This window comes from Spermophilus citellus (genome assembly GCF_964194105.1).
Source record: "Spermophilus citellus genome assembly, chromosome: 2".
NCBI classification, from domain to species: Eukaryota; Metazoa; Chordata; class Mammalia; order Rodentia; family Sciuridae; genus Spermophilus; species Spermophilus citellus.
Genome location: NC_138183.1, coordinates 15,247,000 through 15,263,882, shown reverse-complemented (window position 1 = coordinate 15,263,882; position 16,883 = coordinate 15,247,000).

The following is a 16,883-nucleotide window of genomic DNA, read 5'->3' as shown; positions in this document are numbered from 1 at the left end:
ATAGCCACAATTAAGGTGAATGCTGCAGAGACAGATGGAGATGTAGGAAACCCCAAAGAATGTGGCAACGGAGATGGGAACGAGGAGAGGAGGAGAGGGATGCAATTTTGGACCTGGTGCTGGGTTGGGGACATGAAAACCCACCTCCAGCCCTGCTCCATTCTCCAGGAAGTACAGGTAGATTTTCCTTCTAATTTAGCAAAGCTAAACTTATGAATGGCCAGTGTTTTTCCCATCAAGCTTCCTGCACATCTGAAACCATAACACAGACTCTCAACACACTGGATGCTAATGCTGTTCGGTTCTCTTTTGCCCTTACTGGGTTGTATAACACTAAAAGTAAACTGATCAGGAAATTTAAAGTTCCGATTAACAGAGGTCTGCAAGGTGAGCTATATGAATGACTCTTACAGTTTTTGAAGACTTGGCTCACAAATGTCTAAGAAAGAAAACGCATTATTAAAGAGTAGCAAGGAGTACATTAACTGAGTTCTCCTCGCAGGACATCATGGTACTCAATGTGAAACCTTGGGCCTGTCACCAAACAGGATGAGAAAGAGGCATAGAACAGATTGGTGCCATCAGCAGACGCTGTGTGTGAAACCCTGTTCCGCCGTCTATAAATTGTATGACTGGCATCTTTCTCCTTACCCTCTCTGAGACTCAGCAATCTCATCTGTGAAATGGGGACAAAAATGGCAACTTCATGTGATCATTGCAGCAATAAATTCAAGCACACCTGTGAACATCAAGCAACTTAGCTCTAGCTATTATTTTTCTCCCAAGTCTTGTTTTCTCATCTGTATGCAAAATATATTTTGCATGTTTTCCTACTTCAAGGAGTTGTTTTAAGAGTCCCTGAAGTGAATGCATGTGAAATGGTTCTGATAACTTTAAAGGAAATCATAAATAATTGATCTTTATTAGTATTATTGTGCTATTACTTTGTGGATAAACATCAGAGCTGAGCCCCCCTCACTTGTTTTTGGAGAATAAACAGCATTCCAAAATTTTTCAGGTCCTTTAATCTACTTCCAGAGCTTCACTGTACGGTGGGAGTTGTTATGGAAGGTGTGTGGCATTGAGTTGAATCCATATTTGACCCCGGGGCACACCATGGAATCTATTTTCTCAAGATAACTCCAAGATATCAGGTTGCTGACTTACATTTTTTTTTTCCTTTTCACTTTTGCATAAAAGCAGAATGTAGTCTTGCCAGGTAATAAAGGGTTTTAGTTATAGAATGGCAGGTGAGCTACTTTTTACTGGATTGCCCATGTGCAATTATGTTCTATAAAACATCTCTACTTAATATACACCTCTAGATGTGGACATGTTCAATTTATGATTCTGTCTATTTGAAGATTGGTTGAAGGACCCTTCTTTACAATTAGGCAGAGTCGGGGGTCACCGTGTAGATTGATTTGAAAGGCACTGGCCATGTTTCCCAATTATCCCCCCCACGGTCACACAGCACCTAGAATGCAATCATTAAAATTAATTCCTTTGGGCTTTGACAGGGTTTCAGCAAGAGACATAATAAAATGCAAGAGCTGAGAGTAACTTCAAGATCATTTGGTTCAACTCACTTATTTTATAGGTGAGCAAACCGAGACCCAGCAAGAAGTTTCTTCCTCCCCTCCAAGGTCAAATGCTCAATACTGAACAGAGCACCCTCTGCACATCCAGTTCCTCTGCATCCTGTCTGGCAAGCAATCTCCTGACCAAACAACTTTCCTGGTGCTCAGAGGTCCCAGGGAGCAGAGGGAAGCCTCTGCTTGCATTCATTCCTGAGAAAGTTGGAACTTCAGCTTATTCCTGGACTATTTTTGGTGCTCCGACTTTCCTCAGGACCAAGTAGAGATGCTGATGCTTTCTGTTTCTTTTAAAAAGAGAGCCCAACTTGCTGAAACATAAAAATTAAAAATCACAAATATAACAGCTTTTATAAAGGAGATATCTGGCAGAAAATTCATTCCCCTGAAGGGGAAATGGGATTAGACAAGTGAGGAGGCAAAGACATGAATCAGCAGCAATCGTCTTTGCACTGAGAAGTGGACGGGTTTATGCTCTGCAGAACGAAATGGCAGGTTAACTGTTATCAAATGTAAAAACACATTTCCTCTGCAAGTGCGGAAATGTAATCTTGTCTGAAAGTTTAAGATGAAGCGGGGAAATGCAAAGAACCTGTCATTAATTAAGTGGGGAGGTGAGATTTACCAAGAAGAACAGAGATGTTGAGCACCTACTGTGTGTGCATAGAGTTCTGCAACAACTCCTGCAACAACTCCATGAGTCACATCCTTATTGTTCCCATTTCACAGATGAGGAAACCAAGGCTCAGAAACTTCGCCAAAGTCACAAAGCTAATGGATTCCAGGAGAGCATCCAAAACAGATCTGTTTGATTTCCAGAACATTAATAATTTGAACAGTTTCCAAATTAAAAAGCATGACTCTCTGGTATTTTAACTGTAAGTCTTATTTTTAAAAACCATTCTATTCCTGGGCTATGCCTCCAAAGTTCTGCATCTTCATTTCTTCATCTCTTGTATAGATACTATAAAAATAAAAATAAGACCATGGGTGTGAAAACACTTATTGGTAGATGAAATGTGACACAAATATGACCTTTACTAGCTATCATTTTCATAGTTCAATATTTACAGAAAAGATTTTGACATATGGAAAATTGTATGTGTGTGTGTGTGTGTGTGTCCCTGCATTTTAAGGATAGATTAGAAAATCCTTTAAATGGGTTTCCTATAATGGTCATTAAATAATATGAGCAATGGCTTTTGTAGGAAGAAAAAGAACAATGAGGTATTTAATAAGTAAATTAAAAAATTTCTTTAACTAGTAGAAAAAATGCTCAATTTATAAGTGAGTTATAACTACACTAAGAGAAGAAATTTTTGCTTCTCTTGATTATGGACTGATCAACAAGGTTTAAAGGAAGGGCTGCAGGTGTGTGGGGATTCACCCTGGCTCTGCACCCTATCGACTGTGTGACTTCCAGCACACTGCTTTACCTCTCTGAATCTCAGTCCTATTGTCTTTCACCGGGTTAAAGGCTTGCTCAGCTCTGCTTAAGTCAAAGTTCTGGGAAATGTGCAGTTCCTTCGGCTGATCTCAGTTTAGCCCAGAGCGGTAGCCAGCAAGTGGTCCCATTCATTTAACAAACACTTGTTTGTCACCACTGTACAAAAGGCACCATGCCAAGCTCTGAAGGGGTCCCCAAGATAAAGGAGACAATATCTGGTTTTGCTGATTGCTGGTGCAGAGGAATTGTAAAGCCCCACGAGAAAGCCATTGACATAGAAAAGTTTCCTGTCCGTGGTCATTTTCAGGGAAAATATAAAGAAATCTCAATTCATCTTCTCCCTTATTATGTTTTTTTTTTCTTCTCAAAGAATTGAAAGGCAAGAACAGGAGGAGCATTTCCAGGGGCGAGTTGTTAGGCAAGGAAGAAAGAAGCCTCTCCGGCCTCTTCCTAGCAGCAGAGACCCCAGCGGCCTCACAGTGGGCCAGCGGAACACAGCTGGACCCCGGCTTTCAAAGTCATTGCTGAACTCTTCAGTCAAGGTGGCCCCGGCAAACCACAGGCCTGGTTATTGCAGGAGTCAATCTGCAAATGAGCCCGGCCCTCCTTCCCTCTGCCCTTTCCTTCCTTCCATCTGCCTCTTTTAATGCCCTGCTTTGCCTCTTGCTGATTCCTCTGTGTTCTCCCTCCCTCTCCCTCTCTCTCTCCCCCCCCTCCCCTTCTCTCACTCTACTATCGTTGTTCTTCTTCTCTCTCTTCATCCCTTTACTAGAATTGCTGCTATCTATTATGCTTCTGTGTTTCTCTAAGTGATGCTTCACCCAAGACTCTAACAGGAAGTTAACCCAGGAACCTGTGAGAAAGTCTGGACCTCCTAGTTGCTCCTTTAACCACCACCCTTGAATCCCCTGTGAAATTTCCATTCTTTAAAATTTCACCAAGTAACAAATCTTTGCTCCTCACACTTCAGATAGAGCCCTAATATCCAGAGTATACAAAGAACTCAAAAAATTAGACAATAAGAAAACAAATGACCCAATCAACAAATGGGCCAAGGACCTGAACAGACACTTCTCAGAGGAGGATATACAATCAATCAACAAGTACATGAAAAAAATGCTCACCATCTCTAGCAGTCAGAGAAATGCAAATCAAAACCACCCTAAGATACCATCTCACTCCAGTAAGATTGGCAGCCACTATGAAGTCAAACAACAACAAGTGCTGGCGAGGATGCGGGGAAAGGGGTACACTTGTACACTGCTGGTGGGGCTGCAAAATGGTGCGGCCAATTTGGAAAGCAGTTTGGAGATTCCTGGGAAAGATGGGAATGGAACCACCATTTGATCCAGCTATTCCCCTTCTGGGTCTATTCCCTAAAGACCTAAAAACACCATGCTACAGGGACACTGCTACATCGATGTTCATAGCAGTACAATTCACAATAGCAAGACTGTGGAAGCAACCTAGATGCCCTTCAATAGACGAATGGATAAAAAAAAATGTGGCATTTATACACAATGGAGTATTACTCTGCATTAAAAAATGACAAAATTATAGAATTTGGAGGGAAATAGATGGCATTAGAGCAGATTACGCTAAGTGAAGCTAGCCAATCCCTAAAAAACAAATGCCAAATGTCTTCTTTGATATAAGGAGAGTAACTAAGAACAGAGTAGGGAAGAAGAGCATGAGAAGATGACTAACATTAAACAGGGATGAGAGGTGGGAGGGAAAGGGAGAGAGAAGGGAAACTGCTTGGAAATGGAAGGAGACCCTCAGGGGTATACAAAATTACATACAAGAGGAAGTGAGGGGAAAGGGAAAAATAATACAAGGGGGAGAAATGAATTACAGTAGAGGGGCTAGAGAGAGAAGAGGGGAGGGGAGGGGAGGGGAGGGGGGATAGTAGAGGATAGGAAAGGCAGCAGAATACAACAGACACGAGTATGTCAATATGTAAATCAGTGGAAGTGTAACTGATGTGACTCTGCAATCTGTATACGGGGTAAAAATGGGAGTTCATAACCCACTTGAATCAAAGTGTGAAATATGATATATCAAGAACTATGTAATGTTTTGAACAACCAACAAATAAATAAATAAATAGCATTTCTCCCATAACTAATGATGCTAAAAAAAAAAAAAAATTCACCAAGTGCCAACCCCTTCAGTCTCTTTTACTTAAAAAGAGCTCCTCACACTCTTTGTGTAGATCACGTTTTGTAAATGCAGACGCTCTATGAAGTTAGGCCTTGTGGCGCCCAAGGAGGCCAGGTGAGGTCCCAGGGATCCCAAACCAGGAAACACGTCTCTGATCTACAATTTTCACTTGAATCATGGGCAACGGCATGAAAATGTGTGTGTGCGTTTGGGGTTTCCTTTGTGGAAAGTCAAGTTGGAGGCACCTTTTCCCCAGAATTTGCCCACAGAAAAGGAAAACCATGATCCAAAGATCTTATGTGACAGCTTCCACTGGGTGCAGACTTGGGTTGGGTGTTGGTAAGTGAGCCTCCTCACAAGCATCATCTTCTTTATCCCTCCAGTTACCCCATGGGTAGGTGACCTGTTGTTTCCATCTTACAGAAGAGATAACTGTGCCAGGTTAGAAACTGGTACCAGATCAAACAGGAGATGTTAGAGCAGAGTAGTGAGCACGCATCTTTCTCAGCTTTATAACTGACTTCTGGCTTTGAATTAAAATGGAAAGAAAGCAGCACTTTCAATTTGGGCTGAATGACTGAACCAGAAAGAAGCCCGGGGGGTAGACAGCCATGATTTAAATGGCCTTGCCTGATGCCTTGAGGCCAGAGGGTATGTTGTGGGGCCCTGTAGGACAGTGGACAGACATGAGATTTGTAGCCCAGGGCTTCTGGATTTCAACTCAGATTCAACCACCTCCCTGCCCTAGGACCCTGCACAAGTTAATTCTCTGTTCTCACCCTGCTCAATGGTACTGCCATGTCACCATAGGGTATTCTACTAAGCTTGCTCATTTGAATGCTTTTGGGGACATCAAGATAGTTTCTAGAAGTTACTCTTGCTACTATATAAATAGAGATGGAAGTAAAAGGAAATAGAGGACATTCCCCAAGGAGTTAGTAACAGGATACAGACCCAGAGCCAGGTCTCTTGACAATGTGCGTGAAGACCACTCCTCACTCTCCCCATTCTGATAACTGAGAAGATGTCACTCTGCAGTCTGACAGAGCCAGCATGGTTGAGGTGGACACCCACATGCTCTCGGACCTCCATAGTCACCCATGGTCTCCTTCTCCCAAGTCCAATGATCATATTTAATTATTATTTTTTTTTAATTTTAAAATGTCTCCATTGCATTTGGTCCTGGTCAATCTTCCTTTTGAGACTCTGCACCTCAACTTCTGTGACTCAGTACCTCCTTTTCCTCCCCTTGCTATGTGTTTATATATTGTTGGCCTGGAGAATGAACTTTTTCTTCTTTCCGTGTGTGTGTGTGTGTGTGTGTGTGTGTGTGTGTGTTTGTGTGTGTGTGTAGGAAAAACAGGGAGAGATGCAATCTGGCATCTACACTTTCAATTATAAAACTGGTTATCATTTATTGAATGATATATTCTAAGACACCTGCTTTTTTAAAACCCATTATTGCATCTTAATATTATGACAACCCTGCAAAGAAAGCTTTATGGAGGTGAAGGAACTCCCCACAGGTCCAACAGACAACCAGGGAGCCCCCAAGGGGAGCCTGGACTACCCCTCTTCTCCATGCCCCAAAGACCTCCCGCAGGGGTGGCTCTTCTTCAGTACGCTCTTGTAAGGCTTCTTGAACTAAAATGTGTTCTTGCCCTTAGTCTAGTCTTCTGCCTTGGGATTCAGAGAGGTGAATTGAGGAGCTAACGGTCCTACCGTGAATCCAGCTCATCAGAGCCATTTCCTACGCCACCCACCCAGCCACACACCCAGGCCCGTACTATTATTTTGACTTTCTAGGATTGAAGAGAAAAACAGAAAGAGATTGAAAACAAGGCACGGTCATTTCTAATTTATCATCTTTGAGAATTTTTGCTTAACATTGAAATAGCATTTTTCTTCTCCCCTGCACCTAGAATTGTAAAGCAAGAGCCAGGGAATGGGAAAAAATCTATTAAAACAAGATCCTTGCTACTTTATGGTAATTAAAAGCAATAAATATTCTTGCCCAGAGTGCTAAAAATCTCAAATAGCCGGTGGGTCAATACTGTTTCCCTGGTTAGGATGGTAATAAATCTTTATTCCTTTTGAGTCAAAATAAGGAAGGGGTTTTATTCATGAGCTCCATGACCTGGCACTGCGACATTCTCAAAACAGCACGGCTGGACTGAAGTTCCTCCATGGACTGTATTTCTGTGCCCTCTTCCCACCCGCTTCTCCCACCACCAAAGCAGCTGACCTGGTGTGGTCTCTTAATAATGCAACACAAATATCCTTCTCCTGTGTCATAATGGCAAAGTGATGTAGGACATCCAGTCAGCTTCTCACCATCGCTGGAAGCTGATCATTCTGTACTCTGGTGGAAAACTCTGGGCCTCGAGAGCTCATCTTCCTCTGCAAATGCTATTGCTTGCCGTGAAATACATTGCTGATGACCCTTTAAGACACTTTTCTTTTTCCTTTTTGAGACTGGTTAACAGCTTTTATTATTATCCTTTTGAAAATGTCTCTGTGTCAGGTTGCTTTCCATTATAATAGCAAATACCAGAGGGGATGGGTAAAGAGAACAGGTTTACCCTGGCTCCCCGTTTTGGAGATTTCAGTCCATGATTGATTGGCCCGTGGCTTTGGGGCCTGTATTGAGCTAGACCATCACGGTGAGAGTGCGTGGCACAGAAAAATTGTTCATCTCATGGCCAGGATGCGAAAAAGAAAGAAAGGAAGAGATGGAGTCCCCAAGGTTTCTTTGAGGGCATGATTCCAATGACCTAAAGAACTCCCACTAGGCCTCAACTCCCAAAATGCCAAACCCTTACCACAAGGACCTCGGAAGACAACTTAAGATCCAAATGATAGCAGCTGTGTTCCCAAGTTCAGGCCTGGCACTGGCTGCGCTCACCTGTGATCAGCACTACTTACTCAGGAAGCTGCATGGCCTTCAGCCCCTGGTGATCAGGGCATAGAGTCAGTCTTTGAAGTCATCCCAGAGGAAGGTGGAGGCCATGTGCTGAACCTTAACCTTGGGAGCTCATTCAAAGGAATTTGTGCGACCTTTGGGAACTCTTTTATTCTCAGAATCTCAATCTTCTTAACCATAAATGGATGGTTCCTGGGTGTTCCTTTCTGTCACTGTTCCATGGTCCCATGACACACGGGCACTCTGTCTCAACTCCTGCTTGGTCATCACTTTGGGGGAGAAAGCAGAGATATGGTAAAAGCAGCAGCTCTTCTCAAGCTGAGCTGCTCTGATAAGCCCACTCTTCTCCTTTGACCAGAAGCATGGATCTGCTTTTGCCTCTTAGAATTGATTTTCTATAGAAAGCTTACACTAAGTTCTAGTTGCCTCGAAAACACCACTCTCGTTGGGGTGACTCTGGGGTGACTTCAACATTTAGCTAACACAGCACAATGTGTATCAGGCTAATTTAGAGATAAACGCATGAATGTTCATAAGACACACCAGAACAGCAACATTCCAAAATGCTTCGGGTCCAATTTATGCCTCTGTGACAATGCATGTTTTATTTTCTATAGGGGAAAACCACCCAGGAGAATAGGTTTGCTGAATAAGATAGATCCTTTTCATGCCTATTTATTGAATCACAGGTAGACTGTAGCATGCTTTATGCTAAAGAGGGCTCCGGGTAAATACTGAGGAATGTCAAGAGTAACTGCATATCTATGAATAACACTATAGAAAAATTGCCGGCTAAGATGAAGACTGTATACCAAGCTGCACTGCTTGTATGTCCCCATTTTTCTAATTCATTATTCTGTGCCACACTTGTAAACCTGTACCACTTTGCATTCTTTTTCTTTAGGAAACCTAAGCTGGTTGGGAAGGGGGAGGGAGGGCATTCAGTTTGGAATTCCGGAACAATGGTAAGACTTCACAATGGCCAGAAGGCCAAGTTGGGTCTCAAAAGCAAGCAGAGCCCCTGCACTGGTTTCAAAGGAAGGACTGGAATTGGGTCAGGGAACTCAGTATCAGTGGCCAACCTTCATAATAGATCATGAGGCTTGGGGGCAACGATGGGACTCGGCAAGTACAAAGAGATCTTGGCTGGAGATCTACCCCAAGGGAAACCTCAGTGCTTCTGTTTGTGGGAGAAGGGAGAGAAGAAACAGGAGATGAAGGAGAGAGGTGAGCACAATGGCTCCATCCCACATCATCCTGCTTTGGGTTCTGTCCTCCTGCCCAGAGAGGAGGGGTCCTTAATCCAGCATCTGGCCTTGATTATGAAGAGGATCGCCCTTATTCCCCAGATCAGGAAAAGCACACATGGATATATATTTCTGAAAAGTGTTTTCTTTTTTTTTTTTTCAATTTCTATATGAGCATCAGAGGCAAGAAGTAGAATTCCGGGAGATCACAATATATACAGAGCCCTCAGGTAGGGTTTTCTAGTACCATTTCAACACACTGCCACAGGTTTCCTTCGAATGGCATTGCTGGGGACACCTGACTCCCGACCTGGGATCCATGTTCTGTGTCCTGCACTCAGTTGGGCTACTGGTGAATAATATGGGATGAGATGGCCTCTGAACTGGGGGAGTGAAAGCAGAGGGGATAGGAAGACAGTGGACAGAGTCCAGGGGAGAGGAATCGCAATCCTCCAGACTCTGGCAGCTATAAGCATTTTGGCTCTTGCCTTCTCGTTGGTAGTGCAAGCTATTATCTCTCTGTTCTGAGGAGTCGGATCAAACTCCTCCAACACTCCTTCCACTCTGTAAGTGCTGTTGACTCCAACTGTTGACTTCAGTGAAGATGCTCTTCGGCATCCCAGACTCAGCTGGTGACCTCCCTACTCTTCTCCAGGTCCTGAGGTCTCAATGCACACTTCTCCTCTCCCAAATGCTGGCAACACTGCCTCTTTGCATTCTCTGATACCAGATGACCACCATGCTGCAAAGGCCAAGATTGCAGGGACTTAATGTTCCCTCGGGAACACTGGCCAAACAATGGCCAACAGAGCTTAGACCCCCAGTTTATTTCTTTTCCAAGTGGCTTATCTTTGAAGTTGATGACCTATGTAGCCTCTTAAAGTTCCTCATGAGATTAAGCTCTGTTTTCAAATAGCCATAACATGGTTGATAACCCACATTTAGTAACGGTTTCCCCTTTCTGTCTCATTCCCCATCATCCAACTGGTGTATTCTGGATTCGTTGTCTCAAAGTTGTCTTCTGGGCAGAGCCCAAACCAAGGCACAAGGAAAGTCTTTGCATCCCTCACTGGAATTCATTAGAATGAAGGCTAAGAGATGATGCTCCAAAGAACCTGGCTACCCAGGGAAGTGGTATATGGCAAGGACTTCCAAACCTCGGTGACCATCAGGACACTTTGAAGTTTTTTGTTTGTTTGTTTGTTTGTTTTTAATACACCTTCTTATCCACTACTCCTGGAAAAATGATTTCATAAGTCTCAGTCCTCAGATATAAACATTTGAAGAGTTCTCCCAGTGATCCTAATGATCAACCCAGTTGGAGAGTGATTTAGGCAGAATAATAACCTTCCAAAAGATTCACATTCTAATTTCTGAAACCTATGAAGATGTCACCCTTGTAAGGCAAAGTGAAATCAAGCTAGCTTATGGAATTAGGCTTCCTAAAAAACTGACCATAAAACAGATGGAGTATCCTAGATTATCCCAATGGTCTCAATGCAATCACAAAGGTCCTTAAATGTGCAAGAGGAAGACATAAAAGTCAGGACAAGAGAGGGAGAAATAGCACCATGAGAAAGACTTGGCCATATGTTTCTAACTCTGAAGTTAGAAGAGCCAAAAAATGCAGCCTTTAGAAGTAATAAAAGGCAAGGAAATAGGTTTTCTTCTAGAGGCTAAAGCACAGATGCATAGCATTGTTCATAAGTTGATTTTAGATTAATGAGACCTATTTCAGACATCTACTTCCAGAATTAAAATATTGCAGATTTATGTCACTTTAATGCACTTAATCTGTTGGTAATTTGTTACAGCAGCAATTTGAAACTAATACAGGGAACAATTGTTTCAGGGAATTACTCCTTAAACTTTAATGTACATATAAATCATCTGGGAAATTTTTGAACTATAGAATTAATTGTGGTAGGTTGGGGGAAGATTTGAGATTCTACTTTGGAGGGGTGGTGGTTATAGTTGCATTCCCCAGCTCACTATTTCTTTGTTTACTTACTGTTTTCAAACATGGTCTGTCTAAATTGCTGAAGGCCTTGATAAGTTGCTGAGGGTGACCTAAATCTTGCAATACAATCCTCCTGCCTCAACCTCCAGAGTTGCTGGGTTACAGGAATGTGCCACTGCCCCTGATAAGATTCTATATCTCTTACCAGTTCACAGGTGCTGCAGATGTGGCTGGTCTGTAGAACACACATGGCAAGACCAGAGCAGGATTCTTGACCTCAGCACATCAACACCTTTCCCCATGGACCTCTTTGTTGTAATGGTTATCCTGTGCATTGCAGGATATATGGGCAGCATCTGTAGCCTCAACCTATTAGATGCCAGTAGCACTCTTCCAATGTGACAACCAAAAATGTCTCTGAAAATTTCCAAACATCTCCTGGGGATGACTGAGAACTACTATCCTAGGGGATTAAGAGACAAACAACTGTAAATGATTAACAAGGAAGTAGATGTAGATCAGCACAACAGATTCAAAGTACAAAACTCAAATAAAAAGGAAGGTGTTTTGTTACGATTTGAGAATATGGACCTATGACAAGGAAAGGAACAATTTCCCCTCTAAAAACCAAATAGAAATTTGAAAACTTAGAGTAAATGGACCATTTTCTCAAAACCCGCAAACGAATAAATACTCAAGCAATTTGAATAATCCTATAACCTTTAAAGAAATTCAATTTATATTTTAAAAGCACCCAAAATAAATATTCACACCTAGACAGTTCCACTCTAGAATTACTTCAAATTTTTTAAAAAAGGATTAACACCAACTTTATTCAATCTTTTGCCATAAAGTAGAAGAGGGGGAACATTTTACAAGGCTGTTATTACTCTGGTAATAAGACCAGATGGAGATAGAACAAGAAAATTATAAGACCAACATCTCTCATAAATTTAAACACAAAAATCCTCAACAAAATATTAACAAAATGCAAATGTGTATAAAATGAATTATAAAACATAATCAAGTGGAATTTTTTCAGGTAAGCAAGAATGGTTCAACTTTCAAAAAATCAATCAGTGCACTCTACCATACCAATAGATGCAAAGAGAAATACCAAATGATCATTTTAGTTGTTGAAGTAAAAGCATCTGACAAAACCCAACACTTATTCTTCATTTTAAATAAAAGCTCTCAGAATGTAGGAGGATTGTTCTCAATTTGATTAGAAACATCTACAAAAATCCTACATAAAGCATCATTTTAGTGGTGAAACATTGAATACTTTCCCTCCAAGATCAGAACAGGAAAATATTGACCCCTATCATCACTCTCCTACACAATAGTACTGAAAGTTCTAAGCCAGTGCAATGAGGCAAGAAAAAAAAAAGCATCAACTTGGAAAGGAACAAAATTATTCCTACTTGCTATTATATAACACTTCATAGCAAATCCCAGGGAACCTATAAGAACAAGAATCAATACCTCAGTTCTGTATAGTCATAGAAGAGCAGATCAACCCACAAAAACCATTTCACATTCCTATATGTTAAAAATGAACATATGGGAACAAATTAAGAACATAACACTATGACTGCTCTAGGGAGAATGAAATAATTAGGTATAACTCTAACAAATCACGTTCAGAATCTGTGTGTTTAAATTACAAAATACTGCTAAAAGGGATCAAAGACCTAAATAAATGGAGAGATATGCTGTGTTATTTGATTGGAAAATTCAGCAGAGGAAAAATTAACAGGTTTCCTAAATCAATAAGAAAATTTCATGCAATCCCTATCAAAGTTCCAGCAAGGTATTCTGTATATAGAAACAAGTTTATTTTAAAATTTGTATGGAAAAGCACAGCACCTAGAATAACTGAAACATTCTTGACAAGGTATAAAATGAGAAATATCATTTTACCCGATGTCCAGGATTTCTAGCTGTAGTAACTGGGATGGTGTGATAGTGGTAGAAATGGATCCATAAGTCAGTAAAACAGAATAAAGAACCTACATCGACCTATTCAAATATACTCAAATTATTTTTCTACAAAATGCAAAAGCAATTTAATGGAGGATGAATACTTTTTAAAAAAAATACTGGTAAAGAAGTTGAACAGCCATAAGAAATCTGGACCCCAACCTAAAACTTACACATTATGTAAAAATTAACTCCAATTGGATTTTAGGGTTAAATACAAAATATAAAACTATAAGACCTGCATAGATAATGGAAGAAAATCTTTGGGAACTACCACTAGTCATTTAGTTCTTAGACTAAACACACACAAAATAATCACAGTACATGAGAGGAAAAAAATGATAAACTGGATCACATCAAAACTTAAATTTTATGCTCTGTGGGAGATTCTGCGAAGGGAATGAGATGGTTATGTATCAGATGTGGGCATCTGATGCAGGACTTGTATCTAGAATATGTGAGGAACTCTCAAAATACAACAGTTAAGAAAGCAAAGCATTCAAATAGGAAATGGGCAAAGACATAAACGTATTTCAATGAAGAGGAACTTGTGTGTGTGTGCATGTGTGTAATTGACAAGATATTTGGTATCATTAACTGGTAAGTAAGAAAAAAAGGAAAACCCAAAAGTGCTACCTACACACTTATCAGGGTAACTATAATAAACAAGTAGTGATAACATCAAATCCTGGCAAGGGTATGGAGAAATTGGAACACTTCACAGTGCTGTTAGAAGCAAAAACAATATGGCCACTTTGAAAATGAGTAAGGTATCCTCCTACGGAATTAATCATGCACTTCTTATACAACTCGGGCATTAAACTTGAATATTTATTGCAGCAGAATGAAACAGGTTTACACGAAAATCTGTACCTGAAAGTACATAGCAGATTTATTAGCATTAGTTCAAACCCAGATACAGCCCAAATGTCCTTCAATAGTTGTGTGGTTGAAGAAACTATGGTACAGACATACCGTGGACGACTACTCAGAAACAAAAAAGGAACAAACCATCCCTAAGTGGTTTGGAATTTACACCATCAGTGGTTCACATGATTTGGATGAATCTTAGTAGAATTATGCTGAGTTAAAAAAGAAAACCTTAAAAATTACATACTATATGATTCAAGTTTTATAATATAAGTCAACAGAAATAATAGAGATAGAGAACAGGTTTGTGGGTGCCAGGAGTTAGGGAGGATGGCCGGTGGAAAGTGAGAAAGTGGGGGGAAGAAGGAAAGAGCGAAGGAGACGGAAGGATGGAGGAAGGATGCTGGTGTTCTGGAGAGGCTTTTCATTGGAGGATTGGTATGAAGGACTGTTGGGGGCCACATGTAGGCTTGGGAGAAAGACGGAGTTGTAAGGATCGCAGGGGTCCACAGGGCAAGCACATGAGAGAAGATCTTAAGACCAGATGTGAGAACTTCAAATGTTCAGGAAGTTCCTCTAGAAGGAAAGAGGATTCCAGTCCCGTCTCCCATGTGACAAAAGGCAGACCACACTTGCTAAATTCTAGCTGTTTCCCAAATGGCAATAACGCCTACACCATCATCAAGGTATTTGCCCTGTGTATAGTCTGCTTGCACTGTTATATATTCAGTGTCTCTGTTTAAATTGACTCAGACCTAACATAACAAATATTTGCATATTGTAAAAACTGTGCCTGTGGACTACCTGAAGCCATCTGGTGCCCCATCCGTGGTACACATTACACGCTTTGTATCAAAGGGAGGAAAGGGGCATTCTGAGCAGCGGGAAGCGGCTGAGCAGGGCACAGAGGCAGAAAGGAACGGGAAATGTATTCAGAGTCCGTAGTGTCTGGACTGGAGGACGCACGCAGGAAGGAGGACTAAGAAAGGTCAGGCGGGGTGGAAAGGAACGGAGTGGTACAATCAAAGTCCACTCCACTCTTTGCTTTATCTCTTGCTCGGGCAGGACTGGGCAGGTGTCCTGGGGACTGCATGTTCTCATTCTCCCCCTCAGCTACAGAAGTGTGGGCAGTCATGTGTGGCTGTGTTAACACGACATGACTAAAACCAATCCCCCAGTCCCTTCGGGCTGCACACCTCGCCGCTTCCACGGCTTCCATGTGCTGATTTGCATCCGGGCAGGTTGTGTAAACAAGCCTGTTAGGGGAATATAGATAACCACAGCCTGGATTATGGTTCAATAGTCTGGTCTGGGGAAATCAGAATTTCCACTTATCTCCCATGGCAAGGTGGAGCCTCTTAACTGCTCACGGGGTCCGCAGTTCTTCCCCCCCCCCTCCCAAGATACTGGTGCTGACCCGGAACACTGGATGGCTTCCTCCTGCCCAGTCTCTCCCCCACTCCTGCCTTTGCAGCCACAGATGTTATTTCTCTGAGTTATCAAACAATACCCAGCTCTGCTCTCAGTTCCTTGGGAAGGTCAGGGCAGGGGAACAGAAGCGGAGCTCCCCTAAGAGAGATTCCCCAAATGCCCAGTGACTCTTTTAAGGCTGGGAACTCAATCTGATTCCATCATGTGGTCCCCAGAGGCTGTTCCAGTCTCTGGCTCATGCAGTTGGAGGTGAAGATCAGAGTTCCCCAGAGTCTATTCAGACCCTGGGTTCATTCCAGCTCCCTGCTCTGTGACCTTGGGCAATTTACTTAAACTTTCTGAGCAGTCATTTTATATTCATCTAAAAAAAGTGAAGATAATAATTATGCCTACTTCTTAGGATTATTAGGAGAAGGCAAATCAACAGTGGATGCCAAGAGCTTAGCATGTTTCTTGGAAAGAGTAAAATAAGTGCTAAATAAGTTGTAACTATTGTTAATATCATCCTGGAGCTACAGGGGTGGGTGGTGATAATGATGTGATGTCAGTACATATTCAATAAACTAAATCAGAGAGGTATTGATAGGTACTTTGCATGTCCCTCTGGAACCGTACAGAGGACTGCTTTAAGACAACAGGAGGAGAGGAAGTCCCTGGAGAAGAGAGAGCTGACTTCCACATAGGGGTGGAAACCCACTGCACAGAGACAGTTGGCCAAGGCTCAAACCCTACACAACCACTTAAAAGCTCTGCAGAAATCAGGGGCTTTCTGGAGAGTTCTCTAAATTGTCAGCTGGTCCCCCATCAATCGGGAACCTCAGTAACTGGCTTAACCTGAGAACAAAATTAGGGGATGTTTCTGAAATCTCTGCATCGGGAGCTCTTTCAAGACTTGTTGACAGCAATTCCTGGAAGCTCTGCAGCCACCGTCCTCTTTGTTGTCAGATAGAGTCCCCTTCTAGCCCCACCCTGGGTCTGGTCACTCCCCTCCCTCACGGCACACAGCCGAACACGGGCTTCCTTCCTAGTATTTGAACACTGAAAACTCGTGACCTGGGGGCCTTCTCCTCGCTCTTTCCCTTATGGAAGGCTGTTTCCGCGATCTCAGGATGGCTCTCCTTTGCTCCAGAGCCTTGTCCAGTTGTGATGACCTTGAACATCCCTCACTGGTCTCCAAATCAATGAGCTCTCTAGTCATTTCAGCCACCCGGTCTTTTTACATTTTCTGCACAACATTCAGTGTCTGAATTTATTGGTTCCTCCT